The 13793-nt window shown below is 47.5% G+C and overlaps 1 long non-coding RNA gene across 3 annotated transcripts in view; it reads right to left on the bottom strand.

Annotated features, from left to right (window-relative positions):
* Positions 1-13793, bottom strand: part of LOC148220048 (uncharacterized) — a 62955-nt gene that overhangs the window by 29128 nt on the left and 20034 nt on the right. Inside the window, exons 4-5 of one of the 3 annotated variants that reach the window (XR_015798824.1) lie at positions 3950-4073; positions 2900-3500 (exon numbers count right to left, since the gene is read on the bottom strand). This is a non-coding gene — a long non-coding RNA (uncharacterized LOC148220048). Of the gene's footprint in view, positions 1-2899; positions 4074-13793 lie in introns of those variants that run through there. The other 2 variants (XR_015798823.1, XR_015798822.1) reach the window with 2 other exon arrangements.

Genomic DNA, 13793 nt, shown 5'->3' with positions numbered 1-13793 from the left:
GGCTCCCAAATTCCTTGCCTCAGTACCATCCAGTTGCACACCTGTACCCATAAGGTCCCAGACCTACAGTAACCAGGTTGTAAAAGCCTCACGGCCCCATCATACAGTGTCTTTTCACAGGTTACGGAGACATTTATATGACAGGGACTTGGTGATGATCTCAACTTCTGGCTCCCCTGCTGCTGGTTGTGAGGGCCCTCCTTCCTGACCCTTATTATCTAGGTGCCTTGTTTTCATCTTAGACTTCCTAGTTTCCACAGGTGCAACTGCTGCTGGCTGTGAGTGCCTTTGCGGTTCAACTGGAACCTGGATAGATGTAACATCTGTGGGTCCCACTGCTGCACCATCAGAGTCTCCCTCTTTAAGGTGGGGGGGGGGGGGGCGTTTCTCACCAGCTGGGGAGAGGTACTCCTTCAGCATCTGGCTCATCTCATGTATCTCCTTCGCTAGCACCCCCACCCATTCTGGGTGGTTCCTTTCCGAGGTGGGCTGTGGGGCAGGGTCAAACTCTGGGGCAGGGTCAGGCTCTGGGGCAGCTTTAATATTTCTTGGGGTAGGTATCAGGGTTGTTATCGAAGTCAATCTCCCCTTATCTCTCAATGTTAGATAGAACAGGTTTAACAGGGATATCAGCAACACCAGCCACAGTATAATATCAGTAGGATTTAGAGCGGATTTGAACCTCTTGAAGACTGGTGGGGTGAACTTCAAAAACTGGGTGATGGGTTGGGAGATTTCACCTGCTGTCACTTCCTCCCAGAAGTTATTATTATTGAAGTAACCTCAAAAACACACACTTAGCATGCAATAGTTCTGAAACCATGTGGCCATCTTCCAGAGAAAATTAAAAATCCCAGAATTCCTTAACTGATCAACCCACAAAATGAACTGGATAATAGCCACAGTAACCTTGGTTATGATACTCATGTTTTAAAAAGGGCTTGCAAATGGGAGACATATAGCAGTGACCACATGGAGGCCAATCCAGGGTAAGCTGGACAGCATGATGTCACCTACCACAAGCTTGGGTAATTCAAGAACTGTTATTCCCTTTTCTACCCCTCTCTCAATGCCCTCAGGCAATGCTCCATGTTCCGGGAGCCAAAATCTGTCTTGGTTTGAAAGACAGGTATTTGCTAAAACAGACAAGTGACTCTTTTTTTTTTTTTTATAGGAGAGTATAACCCCCCCCCCACCTCCTTTTACTTTACTATGATATTGAAATTTAAGGGCTCTCAGGTAAGATATGGAGGTAGGAATAACAGTTCTTTACTAATATATATATATATACATATATATATATATGTAGCAAGGGAAACAAAACACAACAATAACTGCGAGATAAACAACAACAGAGTAAAAAACCCAGTAAACGGTTCTCCCGGTTGTGTGCACCTTTCCTCTGTGGTGCAGTTACTGTTCTGGAGCTGCCTGCCAGCTCTCGGTGAGCAGGGAGGAAATGCGGTGATCCCACGTGTCTGGAGGGATGCTGTGGTGAATGGCATCTGTGTCCCTGATGGGAAGAGTAGAGGGGAGATGCTGCTCAAGGATCCTGATGTGCCAAAAGGATGTCTGAGGATGGCAGGAGATTCAAGAGAGAGAGAGAGAACGTCCGAGCAGGGAGGTTGTGGGATCCCACAGCCAAGGAAGGCAGCTTCCCCACGTTGGGATGGCAGAGCGGAGTTTCTAGCAATCATCCTTCTCCGAGCCAGACGAGCGAGGGAGCAGGCCCCTACCCCACCTCATCTTTTCCAGTTTTCCCCCTCTCCTCCCCCCTGCTAGAGAAACTATTACCTTAGCTATCTGAGCTTTTGGGTGTAGCCCCCAAATACTTAGCATAACAATGGGAAAAATTCCACAGAAAGAAAAGGGAAAAATTCCACCCCCAACATAACTATAGATATGAGCAAAAGCATAGTTCTGCCTCGGCTGTTTCTAGCACCTGCCCTTGAACTTCCTTGTACTACTGCCAAGAGTTTGCCTTGCTGTTTGTTAACATCTTTTTCCCTGTTATTGTAAACTTTCCAAGCAACCTCAAGCAGTTTGTCTAAATTCCTCAATTCTCCCCCCTCCAGCTTCTGTAACTTTTTCCTAATGTCATTCTGTGATTGGCCAAGAAAGATAAGAGCAAGCTAGCCTTTTGCTTGTTCCCTTTCTACTTGGAGATCAGTATATTTCCTGGCCACTTCTTTGAGTCTTTCTAAAAAGGCAGTTGGAGATCCTTTTCTCTCCTGCCTGACCTCATATAATTTGGACCAGTTTATAGTTTTAGGTATGGCATTTTTAACTCCTATTTGGATCTACTCTTGATATCTCTTTAGCCTCATCATATCGATGGGTCGTTGGGATCCCACAATGGATCCTTGGTGGGAAAGTTATAATCCAAACTCCCTGTTACTAGACCATTGCGAATATCCTCTCTTGCCCTTTCCCTGGCCGCTCTAAGTACCATTTCCTTTTCGGTAGAGTCCATTAGAGTGTCAAATAGAACTTGTATATCGTCTCAGTAGGGATTTTGAGTTTTCATAATCATTTTCACTACTCTTGACACCTTATCTGGGTTTTCTCTGTAGGTTCCAGCTGATTGCTTCCAAATTATTAAATCTCCCACTCCTTGTCTCAAAGGAGCAATTACAGTCCTCTTTTGTCTGCCTGATCTTGGTAAACTGTTTCCTGTTTTAGACCAAGTCAGAGCTAATTTTGATCATGTCCGGTGAGCTATGGGGGTTACTGGTTTATCTTCATCACTCCCACTACTATCTGCTCCTTTTGCACCCTCCCCATGTCTCTGTATCACAGCTATATCTTGGTCATTTCCTGGGGAAGAAGAGGTGGGGGAATGTGGTCTGTTGTGATGCACACAAAAAAGAGAGAGAGCAAGCACGCACCTGACTCCAAGTTGGGTGAACAGGAAAAGAGACACTTTATTTACATTACATGTCTACTTAAAGACATCTAACAATGAGCATGGATTGGACAGTGATGATAAGACCTCCTGACTCCACTGGCCTCATCACCTGTCCTTCAATGCTCACTTCCTCCAAAGAGGAATGCAAAACAACCCTCTGATTATCAGAAGAGAGTGTGAGAAAGAGTAACATGAATATGTCAACATCAGAAAGCAAAAACCAAGGGCAACAGAGGAAGACGGCAGAGGAGCAAGCGAAGGAGGTGTTGGTGAGACAGGAGGGTATCCTTGAGCAGGAGTTGGTGGAGGAGGAGGGTATCTTTGAGTAGGGGTCTGTGGGAGGAGAGTATCTTTCGGTGGCGGGGGGGGTAAGTGGGTCAGGTGAAATAGGGCCAGGTGAGGTAGGGTCAGATTCTCCTGATGCCATGGGGGCTACCAGCAATTCATCATCCATATCATCTTTCCAATAGAAATTTTCATCTAATGCCAGATGTTCTAAACAACGCTTCTCTTGGACACAAGCCATGCACTTATTGTTTTCAAGTACTTTAACAATCATTAACCCACACTCAGCCAGCCAGTTTGATTTTTGCTGTAAATAGAAAAACAAGTCAACATATGGAATCTCATCCAATTTCCCCTCTTGCTCACAAAACATCAATAACTGTGAAATCATGTCAGATTGCAAAGACCCGTTTTCCAGTCACGTTTTCCCATCCTGTAAGATGCATTTTGGCCACTGAGTGTTACAATGTTCAATCAACTTAACCTTTTGTAACTCTTGCCCGAAATTACCCTCCTTCCAATGTGTTAATAAGCATCCCAAAGGAGAAGTATGCGGTATGGGGGCATTGCCGCCCAAAATCCCTTTAAACTTCTCCATGTTATAGCTACAATAGACCACTGATGCCAAACCTGCAATGCTTTCACAATTGACTTACAGAGGCGCCTAGGCAAAAGTAGGAATTCCTTAGCCCAACCAAGCATAGCTTTTGCTGTGTCTTACTGGCAGGCAACCAGACCAGAGTAAAAACACCTTACCTCTCTCCAGAGGACATTGTGAGCGGCGAGGGTCCCTGCTCTGATGGGCTCCCCAACAATCCCTCGGTGCCGGCTGGAGCGTTATCGGGTCAGAGGGTCTTCAGCAGCACTCACAGGGTCCCGTCTGGGGTCACCAAATGATAGCGTTGAAAACACATAATCACAGAATGATTATATGCAGGTGCTTTATTGATGAGCTCTGGGACTCAGGAGTGCAGACCCAAATCTGACTCCAACATGGATCCGAGATGAACATGTTTTTATACTCTTTTCATCATATAACTATATATTAATTATTAAACCCATATCGTTCTATTGTATACATTGATCTTATCCAAGCATGTATTCTTGTAATTTTCATTAGGCCCCCCCAAATATTCTTTCTCATTATTCTTGTTACGATTACATGGTTTCTCATGATTCTTATTAGGATTAAACTATAATCATATTCAATTACCAAACAATTGTTACATATAACAATCATATCATTTATCATATGATGATTACGCAGGTGTAGCTTCACAAGATCTAGAAAAAACAAAGCTCAATATTCGTTCCCAGGGCCTAGTTCCCTTTCCCAGGCTTACCAGACCAAATCTTCCTTTCCACCCCCCTGAATCTATTGTATGCAATTGCCATGATTTTCAGAAACATTTTAACCCTATGCTATCAATGAGGTGTACCTTCTCTCCCCATCTGGGGGATGTTTACGTTTGGTACAAGAACTATTGAGCTGTACTGCCAAGATTGGGAGAAAGCCGTCTTTAATCTCCTCCCTGAATTTCTTGTGATTTTCCTTCATTTTATCTTCTAATTTCTGCAGACGCATTTCCACAGCTGTGATTCTTGCATGTGTTGGGCCATGCATGGCATCTGCATATGCTCAGAGCATCTTCGCCATATCAATCACAGTCTCCTCCCTGTCATCCCACTTCATTATTGCTAAAGCAGAAATGTATTCTTGTGGTCCAAGTCTTACAAGTTTTCACCACATCACAGATGTACATGGTACCAAGTCTGGATTCTTAGGTCATCTGAGAAGATAATCTCTGCCACTGCCATTTCTCTCAAGTGTTGAATCGCTTGTTCTATGGTCTTCCGCTGGGTTTGCTGCATATAAAGATCGTCTGCACACAGGTATCTTTGTGCTACACTTCCGAGGACTCATGCCCAGAGCCTGTGAGGGTTAGCCCCTGTGCTGGTTTGGCACTAAAGACAACCCATGAAAGTGATTTTCTGTGAGAGGAGCAGCTAGGTTTCCTCTATGTCTGACAAAAACCAATCAGTTATTGGTTTTGAGACCCGACAAGTGGTTAAACCACTGAAAGAGATGGACACGTTGGGGGTTGAATTGCTCCCTTTTCTTTCTGTGGAATTTCTCCCATCATTATGCTAAGTAGTTGTGGTTACACCTTCAAACCATAGATAATGTTCTCTCGTAGGGAGGTGGGTGGAGGGGGGAGGGGGGACCGGAAAAGGAAAGGTTGGACTGCGGTCTGGAGCGGGCTGGACTCTCTTGCTTGGTGTGTGGAGGGACAGGACGCCCCATGCTCGGATCTGGCATCTCCCCTGCCATCTCAGCGCTGAGATCCACGCTCCCTGCCGTTGGACATCGCTCTGCTGCTCTCCCACCTCACCCTACTATCTCCGGACACTCTGCCGAGCACCACGACCGACACCGTGAGGGGGGGAGTCGCTTCCCCATCCCTCTCACCCCTGGGCCGCTGCCGCCATCACTCCAGCCCACTTCAACTGCGCAGGTCTTGCCCTGCCCTCACAGCACCAGTAAGTGAGTGAAGGGAGACGGCCTATGGCCATAAGGGACTGGAACTGAGTTATACTGTTCTGTTCTGTTGTCAATTTTGATAGCTGTTGTTGTTTTCTGCCTGGTTAGATATCAGTAAAGAACTGTTATTCCTATCCCCACATCTCCTGCCTGAAGGCCTCTGATTTGAAAGTAAAATAATTAAAAGGGAGGGGTTTGCACTCTGCATCTCAGGAAAGGGGCTCTTGCCTTTCCTTAGCAAATAACTGTCTTTCAAAACAAGACAGATTTTGGTGCCTGGAACATGGAGCATTGCCTGAGGGCATTGAGAGAGGGGTAAAAAAGGGAATAACAGTTCTTGAATTACCCAAGCTTGTGGTAGGTGACATCATGCTGTCCAGCTTACCCTGGATTGGCTTCCATGTGGTCACTGCTATATGTCTCCCATTTGCAAGCCCTTTTTAAAACATGAGTATCATAACCAAGGTTACTGTGGCTATTATCCAGTTCATTTTGTGGGTTGATCAGTTAAGGAATTCTGGGATTTTTAATTTTCTCTGGAAGATGGCCACATGGTTTCAGAGCTATCGCACTCTAAGTGTGTGTTTCTGGGGCTACTTCAATAATGGTACTTACTGTGAGGAAGTGGCAGCAGGTGAAATTTTTTCTCAACCCATCACAGGGTTTTTGAAGTTCACCCCACCAGTCTTCAAGGGGTTCCAATCCACTTTAAATGCTAATGACATTATATTGTGGCTAGTGTTGCTTATATCCCTGTTAAACCTGTTCTATCTAACATTCAGAGATAAGGGGAGATTGACTTGGATAACAACCCTGATACCTACCCCAGGGATTAGTGATGTTACCCCAGAGCCTGACCCTGTTCCAGAGACTAGGGATATTAACCCAGAGTTTGACCCTGCCCCACAGCCCACCTCGGAAAGGAACCACCCAGAATGGGTGGGGGTGCTAGCGAAGGAGATACATGAGATGAGCCAGATGCTGAAGGAGTACCTCTCCCCAGCTGGTGAGAAACCCTCCCCCTGCCTTAAAGAGGGAGACTCTGATGGTGCAGCAGTGGGACCCACAGACGTTACATCTGTCCAGGTTCCAGCTGAACTGCAAGGGCACTCACAGCCAGCAGCAGTTGCCCCTGTGGAAACTAGGAAGTCTAAGATGAAAACAAGGCACCTAGATAATAAGGGTCAGGAAGGGGGCCCCTCACAACCAGCAGGGGAGCCAGAAGTTGAGATCATCACCGAGTCCCTGTCATACGAGAGTCTCCGTAACCTGCGAAAAGACATTGTACGACGGGGCCGTGAGGCTTTTACAACCTGGTTACTGCGGGTCTGGGACCTTATGGGTACAGGTGTGCAACTGGATGGTACTGAGGCAAGGAATTTGGGAGCCTTGACCCAGGACTCAGGTGTGGACCAGATATTCGTAAAGGAGCCAGGCCTCCTTTCCCTCTCGTAGCGGCTTTTAATGAGTGTGAGAGAGAGGTTTGCCCACAGAGAGAGAATGCAGGAGCACCACCAGAGAACACATTGGAATACCCTTGAGGAAGGGATCCAACAGCTGAGAGAAGTGGCAGTACTGGAGGTGCTCTTTGGGAGGGATGGACAGCATGACAATGACCCTGACAGGGTCAGGTGCACAGGGCAGATGTTGTGGAATCTGGCAAACCTAGGCCCATCTCAGTATACCACCTTTATTGCAATGATTAATGCTGATACCAACTGAGTGACAGTGGGTTCTGTTGCCAACAGGCTCAGAAATTTTGAGAGTATGATGGCTGGCCCAGTGCAGGCTCATGTCTCTGCTGTGGTTAAGGAACTCAAAGAGGAGTTTAAGGAGGAGATGAAGGAGATAAGGGAAGAGGTGAGGAAGATCAGTGCAGCACCAGTGCGAGTCATGGATCCCAGAGTTGGAGCCCAAGGTTCCCCAGCTAGGGAGAGAGGGTACACCCCACGTGCTGACCTGTGGTTTTTTCTACGTGACCACGGGGAAGACATGAGAAGGTGGGATGGGAAACCCACTTCTGTCCTCGCAGCTCGGGTGCGTCAACTCAGGGAGGGAAACAGTAACCGAGGGAGCTCCACTAAAGTGAAGGTAGCCTCAGCCTCCCATGACCAAGGTGCAGGGTATTACAGAAGGGAAGATGATCTGTCAGATCCCCTTGAAAGAACCTCCAGTATGTATGCCCAGGAGAGAAATAATAACCAGGGCTAGAGGGGCCCTGCCTCTAGCTAGGGAGAGTCACGGGAAAACCGAATCTTTTAGATTGTGTGGATCCGATGGCCTGGCACATCAGAGCCACAGGAACACAGAGCATTGCTTGATACTGGTTCACAGTGTACATTAATACCATCTGGACATGTGGGGGAAGAACCTGTTTCAATTGCTGGGGTTACGGGGAGAACTCAGGAATTGACTTTGCTGGAGGCTGTGGTGAGCCTGACTGGGAAAGAGTGGCAGAAACATCCAATTGTGACTGGCCCAGAGGCACCATGTATCCTAGGCATAGACTTCCTCAGGAATGGCTATTACAAAGACCCAAAGGGACTCAGGTGGGCTTTTGGAATAGCTGCTGTGGCGGCAGAGGGCATTAAGCAGTTGAACACCCTGCCTGGGCTATCAGAAAACCCATCTGCAGTGGGACTCCTCAGGGTGAAAGAGCAACAGGTGCCAATTGCTGCCTCAACAGTGCACCGCCGGCAGTACCAGACGAATTGAGATGCCGTGATCCCCATCCACAAGATGATCCGTGAGCTGGAGAGCCAAGGGGTGGTCAGCTGTTGGAGTCAGTAAGTCAGGGGTCTCTCTGATTTCTTCAGAAAGAAATCAGAATGCAGGGGTTGAGTTGAAACCTTTAGATGGATTAAAGTATATTAGGCCTCTCACTTATAAGGCAGAGGTGAAGACTTAGGTTGTAACATAAGAGAGAGAAAATAAGTAAGTAAATGGAATAAGTTTTAAGTGCTTTTAGTCAGCAAAAGGTCCTAGATGCCTGAGAAGTAGTACATGTTCTAATGAAGGTTGAAAAACATACTAGTGTTTTCTTAGAGGCTCCAAGAACTTAGCTTCAGACATAAAAGAGTTAGAGTTAAGAATATTGCTTACATTTTTCAGTTAGAACAAGATAGGCCATGCACGTAGTCTATACGTAGCCTGGCGTGCTAAGAAAGCAGAATTGTAATAGGTTAAGAAGTAGTGGTCTGAGTTTGTGTCTTAACTAGTTGGAAAGTTTCAATAAAAGAACATGCATCAGGGAGAGTGGGGGCTCTATGCTGTGGCTCTATGCCATGGCTTTATGCCATGTGCATTTTGCCATTGCACTTTGCCACTGCAACTTAACCATTGCTTTTAGCCATTGATTTTATGCCACAGCTTTCGCTCTGCTTTTGTTTTCACAGCTGAAATCAACACCCGAGAAGAAGATAGGAGCTGCCCGGCTCCTCCGGCCCTGCTGGGACCACGAGGAGCTTCTGCTTCTGTTTGGGACTTGGAGCTAGAACCTGGAATGGACTTTGTTAGCTTTGACTCTGCTTTTGAGACTGATGTGTTCTGCAATAAATAACTTTACAGCTATTATTAGCCGCTTTGCTTTTTACATAAAAGAAGAAGAAGCCTGACAGTGTGGGTGCACAGGAGGCACCCGGAGGTCCCCCCAGAAAGTTCACAGTCAGCAAAACCCACTTACCCTTCAACAGCCCTATCTGGACTGTGCCTAAATCTGAAGGAGAATGGAGATTAACTGTGGACGATCGTGCATTGAATGAAATGACTCCACCACTGAGCGCTGCTGTGCCAAACATGCTGGAACTCCAGGACGAGCTGGAGTCCAAGGCAGCCAAGTGGTACGCCACCATTGACATCGCCAATGCATTTTTCTCCATTCCTCTGGCAGTAGAGTGCAGGCCTCAGTTTGCTTTCACCTGGAGGGGTGTGCAATACACGTGGAACCGACTGCCCCAGGGGTGGAAACACAGTCCCACCATCTGTCATGGACTGATCCAGGCTACACTAGAGAAGGGTGGAGCTCCAGAACATCTGCAGTACATTGATGACATCATTGTGTGGGGGGACATGGCAATGGAGGTATTTCAGAAAGGAGAAAAGATCATTGAGATTCTGCTGGGAGCCAGCTTCGCCATTAAAAAGAGCAAAGTCAAAGGGCCTGCCCAAGAGATCCAGTTCCTGGGAGTAAAGTGGCAAAGATGGACGGCGCCAGATTCCCAGTGAGGTCATCAATAAGATCACTACAATGTCTCCACCAACCTGCAAGAAGGAAACACAAGCTTTCCTAGGTGCCATAGGCTTTTGGAGAATGCACATTCCTGAATACAGCCAGATTGTGAGCCCTCTTTACCTGGTCACCCGCAAGAAGAACGATTTCCACTGGGGCCCTGAGCAGCAGCAAGCCTTTGCCCAGATCAAGCAGGAGATCTCTCATGCAGTAGCCCTTGGCCCAGTCAGGATGGGACCAGATGTGAAGAACGTGCTCTACTCTGCAGCCGGGAACCATGGTCTGTCCTGGAGCCTGTGGCAGAAGGTGCCTTGTGAGACATGAGTCCGACCACTGGGATTCTGGAGTCGAAGCTACAGAGGGTCCGAGGCCAACTACACTCCAACGGAGAGGGAGATCTTGGACGCCTATGAAGGGGTTCAAGCTGCCTCAGAAGAGGTTGGCACGAAAACACAACTCCTCCTGGCACCCCGACTACCAGGGCTGGGGTGGATGTTTAAAGGAAAGGTTCCCTCGACCCACCATGCCACTGACGCCACATGGAGCAAGTGGATTGCCCTCATCATGCAACACACCCATATTGGAAACCCGAATCACCCAGGGATTTTGGAGATAATTACCAACTGGCCAAAAGGTGAAATCTGGTCTCACTGATGGAGAGGAGCAAGAACAAGTGACCCGGGACGAAGAAGCCCCACCGTATAACCAACTGCCAGCAGATGAAGCATGCTAAGCTCTTTTCACTGACAGTTCCTGCCACGTGGTGGGGATGAACCGGAAGTGGAAAGCAGCCGTATGGAGCCCCACACAACAGGTTGCACAAGCTACTGAGGGAGAAGGTGGATCAAGTCAACTTGCTGAATTCAAAGCTGTTCAGCTGGCCCTTGACATTGCTGAAAGTGAGAAGTGGCCAAGTCTCTACCTTTACACTGCTTCATGGATGCTAGTCAATGCTCTGTGGGCTTGGCTGGAAAGGTGTAAAAAGGCCGACTGGCAGCATAGAGGAAGACCAGTCTGGACTGCTGAAGAATGGCAAGACATTGCCACTCAGGTAGAGAATCTACCTGTGAAAGTGTCTTGTAGATGTCAAATTCCCCATTGGAGCACCGACACAATGAACAGGTAGATGATCAGGCTGCAGAAATCAAGGTGTCCCAGGTAGATTTGGACTGGCAACACAAGGGAGAGTTGTTCCCAGCTCGATGGGCCCATAATGCCTCAAACCATCAGGTCAGAGATGCAACCAATAAAAGGGCACAAAAATGAGGGATGGATCAAACCATGGTCAGTATTTCCCAAGTTATCCATGACTGTGTGACATGCCTTACGATGAAGCAGGCCAAGCAGGTGAAGTCCCTGTGATATGGTGGGCAGTGGTCCAAATACAAGTATGGGGAAGCCTGGCACATTGATTACATCACACTGCCTCCAACCCACCAAGGTATGCGCTATGTGCTGACCATGGTTGAAGCCACCACTGGATGGTTGGAGACCTACCCTTTTCCTCATTCTGCTGTCTGTAACACCATCCTAGGCCTTGAAAAGCAAGTACTTTGGTGGCATGGTACCCCTGAAAGAACTGAGTCTGACAATGGGACTTATTTCAAGAATAGCCATATAAACTCCTGGGCCAGGGAACATGGCATACCATATTCCTTATCATGTACCAGCTGCTGGGAAAGTTGAGCGATGCAACAAACTTCTTAAGACCACCTTGAAGGCACTGGATGTGGGGACTTTAAAAAGTTGGGAGCTGCATATAGCAAAGGCCACCTGGTTAATCAACACCAGAGGCTCCACTAACCAAGCAGGCTCTGACCGATCTGAACCTTTGCGAACCACAGACAGACATAAGGTTCTAGTTGTACACGTGAAAGATATGCTAGGAAAAACTGATTGGATTAACTATGCCTCCAGCAAAGATAAACCCATCCTTGGGGTTGTCCTTACTCAGGGACCAGGTTGCACCTGGTGGATGATGCAGAAGAATGGAAACACAATGCATACCTCCAGGGGACCTTATTTTGGGGTAAAACGTCCATCATATTGTGCCTGTATCTAGATGTATATATGTATATAATTAGGGTAATGCATGTATGTATATAGTTATAGGTATAGATATGCATGTTTGCAGTCGAGATGTATTAATTTGGGCATTAATCAAATGGTATGGGAAAGGGGTGGAATGTCTTGGGAATGATTTTTATCCCATATCCTTTTTTTGCTTTGGTTTGGTTTTGTTTTTGTTCTGGAAGTGGTCACACACACACATACACCCCCTGGCTCCAGGAGTATTGCGATGGGTGAGACCCAGCCCAGGATCTTATGAGGGGGTGGGATGGGGTGGTTGCTTCCATCTACTTGAGCAATCATCTCCATGGCCACACGGCCCAGTGCCTATGACTCAAGATATTGTTGCTTTGTGGTTTTTTTTGCCTGTTATTTTCTTTCTTTCTTCGGTACTGTGACTGGAGCTTACCGGCTTGCTTCTCTGCTCCTTTGCTTGCTCAGGAGCCCAGAGCCTGTACTTGCTGTGCCAGAAGCCCACCATTCCTCTGCTAGGGCTGCCCCCTCTGCTCAATCCAATCCTGGGACCAGCCATTGACAGTGAGCTATCCAGGAGAGTGATTTCCCACCCAACCCCGCTGTTCTTTACCACTGCTTCAGGGATTCTTGCTACACTTTAACCAAACACCCAGATGCCCCACGTCTTTTGGCATACCCCGGAGTTTCTGTTACATTTTGTTTGCTCCACCCAGCTGTGCTTGCCTCTGTCGTTCAAGCTTCCTGCTTCTGAGGTTTCCTGCTGCACTCAAAGAATCACAGAATCACTAACTTGGAAGAGACCTTTAAGATCATCGAGTTCAACCCATGCCCTAACACCTCAACTAAACCATGGCACTGAGTGCCACATCCAATCTTTTTTTAAACACATCTAGGGATGGTGACTACACCACCTCCCCGGGCAGATGATTCCAGTACTTTATCACCCTTTCCATAAAAAACTTATCCTACCTAAATTTCCCTTGGTGCAGCTTGAGACTGTGTCCTCTCGTTCGGTCAGTCGCTGCCTGGAAAAAGAGAACCACCCCCACCTGACTACAACCACTTTTCAGGAAGTTGTAGAGAGTGATAAGGTCACCTCTGAGTCTCCTTTTCTCCAGGCCAAACAACCCCAGCTCCCATAGCCGTTTCTCATAGGGCTTGTGTTCCAAGCCCCTCACCAGCCTTGTTGCTCTCCTCTGGACATGTTCAAGTGTCTCAACGTCCTTCTTATACTGAGGGGCCCAGAACTGGACACAGCACTCAAGATGCGGCCTAACCAGTGCCAAGTACAGGGGAAGAATGACTTCCCTGGTCCTGCTGGCCACACTATTCCTGATAGAGGCCAGTATGCTGTTGGCCTTCTTGGCCACTAGGGCACACTGCTGGCTCATGTTCACTGGGCTGTCGACCAGTACCCCCAGGTCCCTTTCTGCCTGGGTACTGTCCAGCCACACCATCCCCAGCCTATAACATTGCAGGGGGTTATTGTGGCCAAAATGCAGGACTCGGCACTTGGACTTATTAAACTTCATCTTATTGGACTTGGCCAATCTATCCAGCCATTCCAGGTCTCTCTGCAGAACCCTCCTACCTTCCAACAGATCAGCATACATTCCCAGCTTAGTGTCATCTGCAGATTTGCTAATGACAGACTCAGTATCCTCATCCATGTCATCCATAAAAATATTAAAACATAACTGGCCTCAGCACAGATCCCCGAGGGACACCACTGGTGACTGGCTGCCAACTGGATGTGGCACCGTTCACCACTGCTCTCTGGTCCT

Source organism: Sturnus vulgaris, chromosome W (genome assembly GCF_052056855.1).
Source record: "Sturnus vulgaris isolate bStuVul1 chromosome W, bStuVul1.hap1, whole genome shotgun sequence".
In the NCBI taxonomy this organism is placed as follows: domain Eukaryota; kingdom Metazoa; phylum Chordata; class Aves; order Passeriformes; family Sturnidae; genus Sturnus; species Sturnus vulgaris.
Note: the sequence above shows the minus strand (reverse complement) of the source record. Positions and strands in the feature narration are given on the sequence as shown.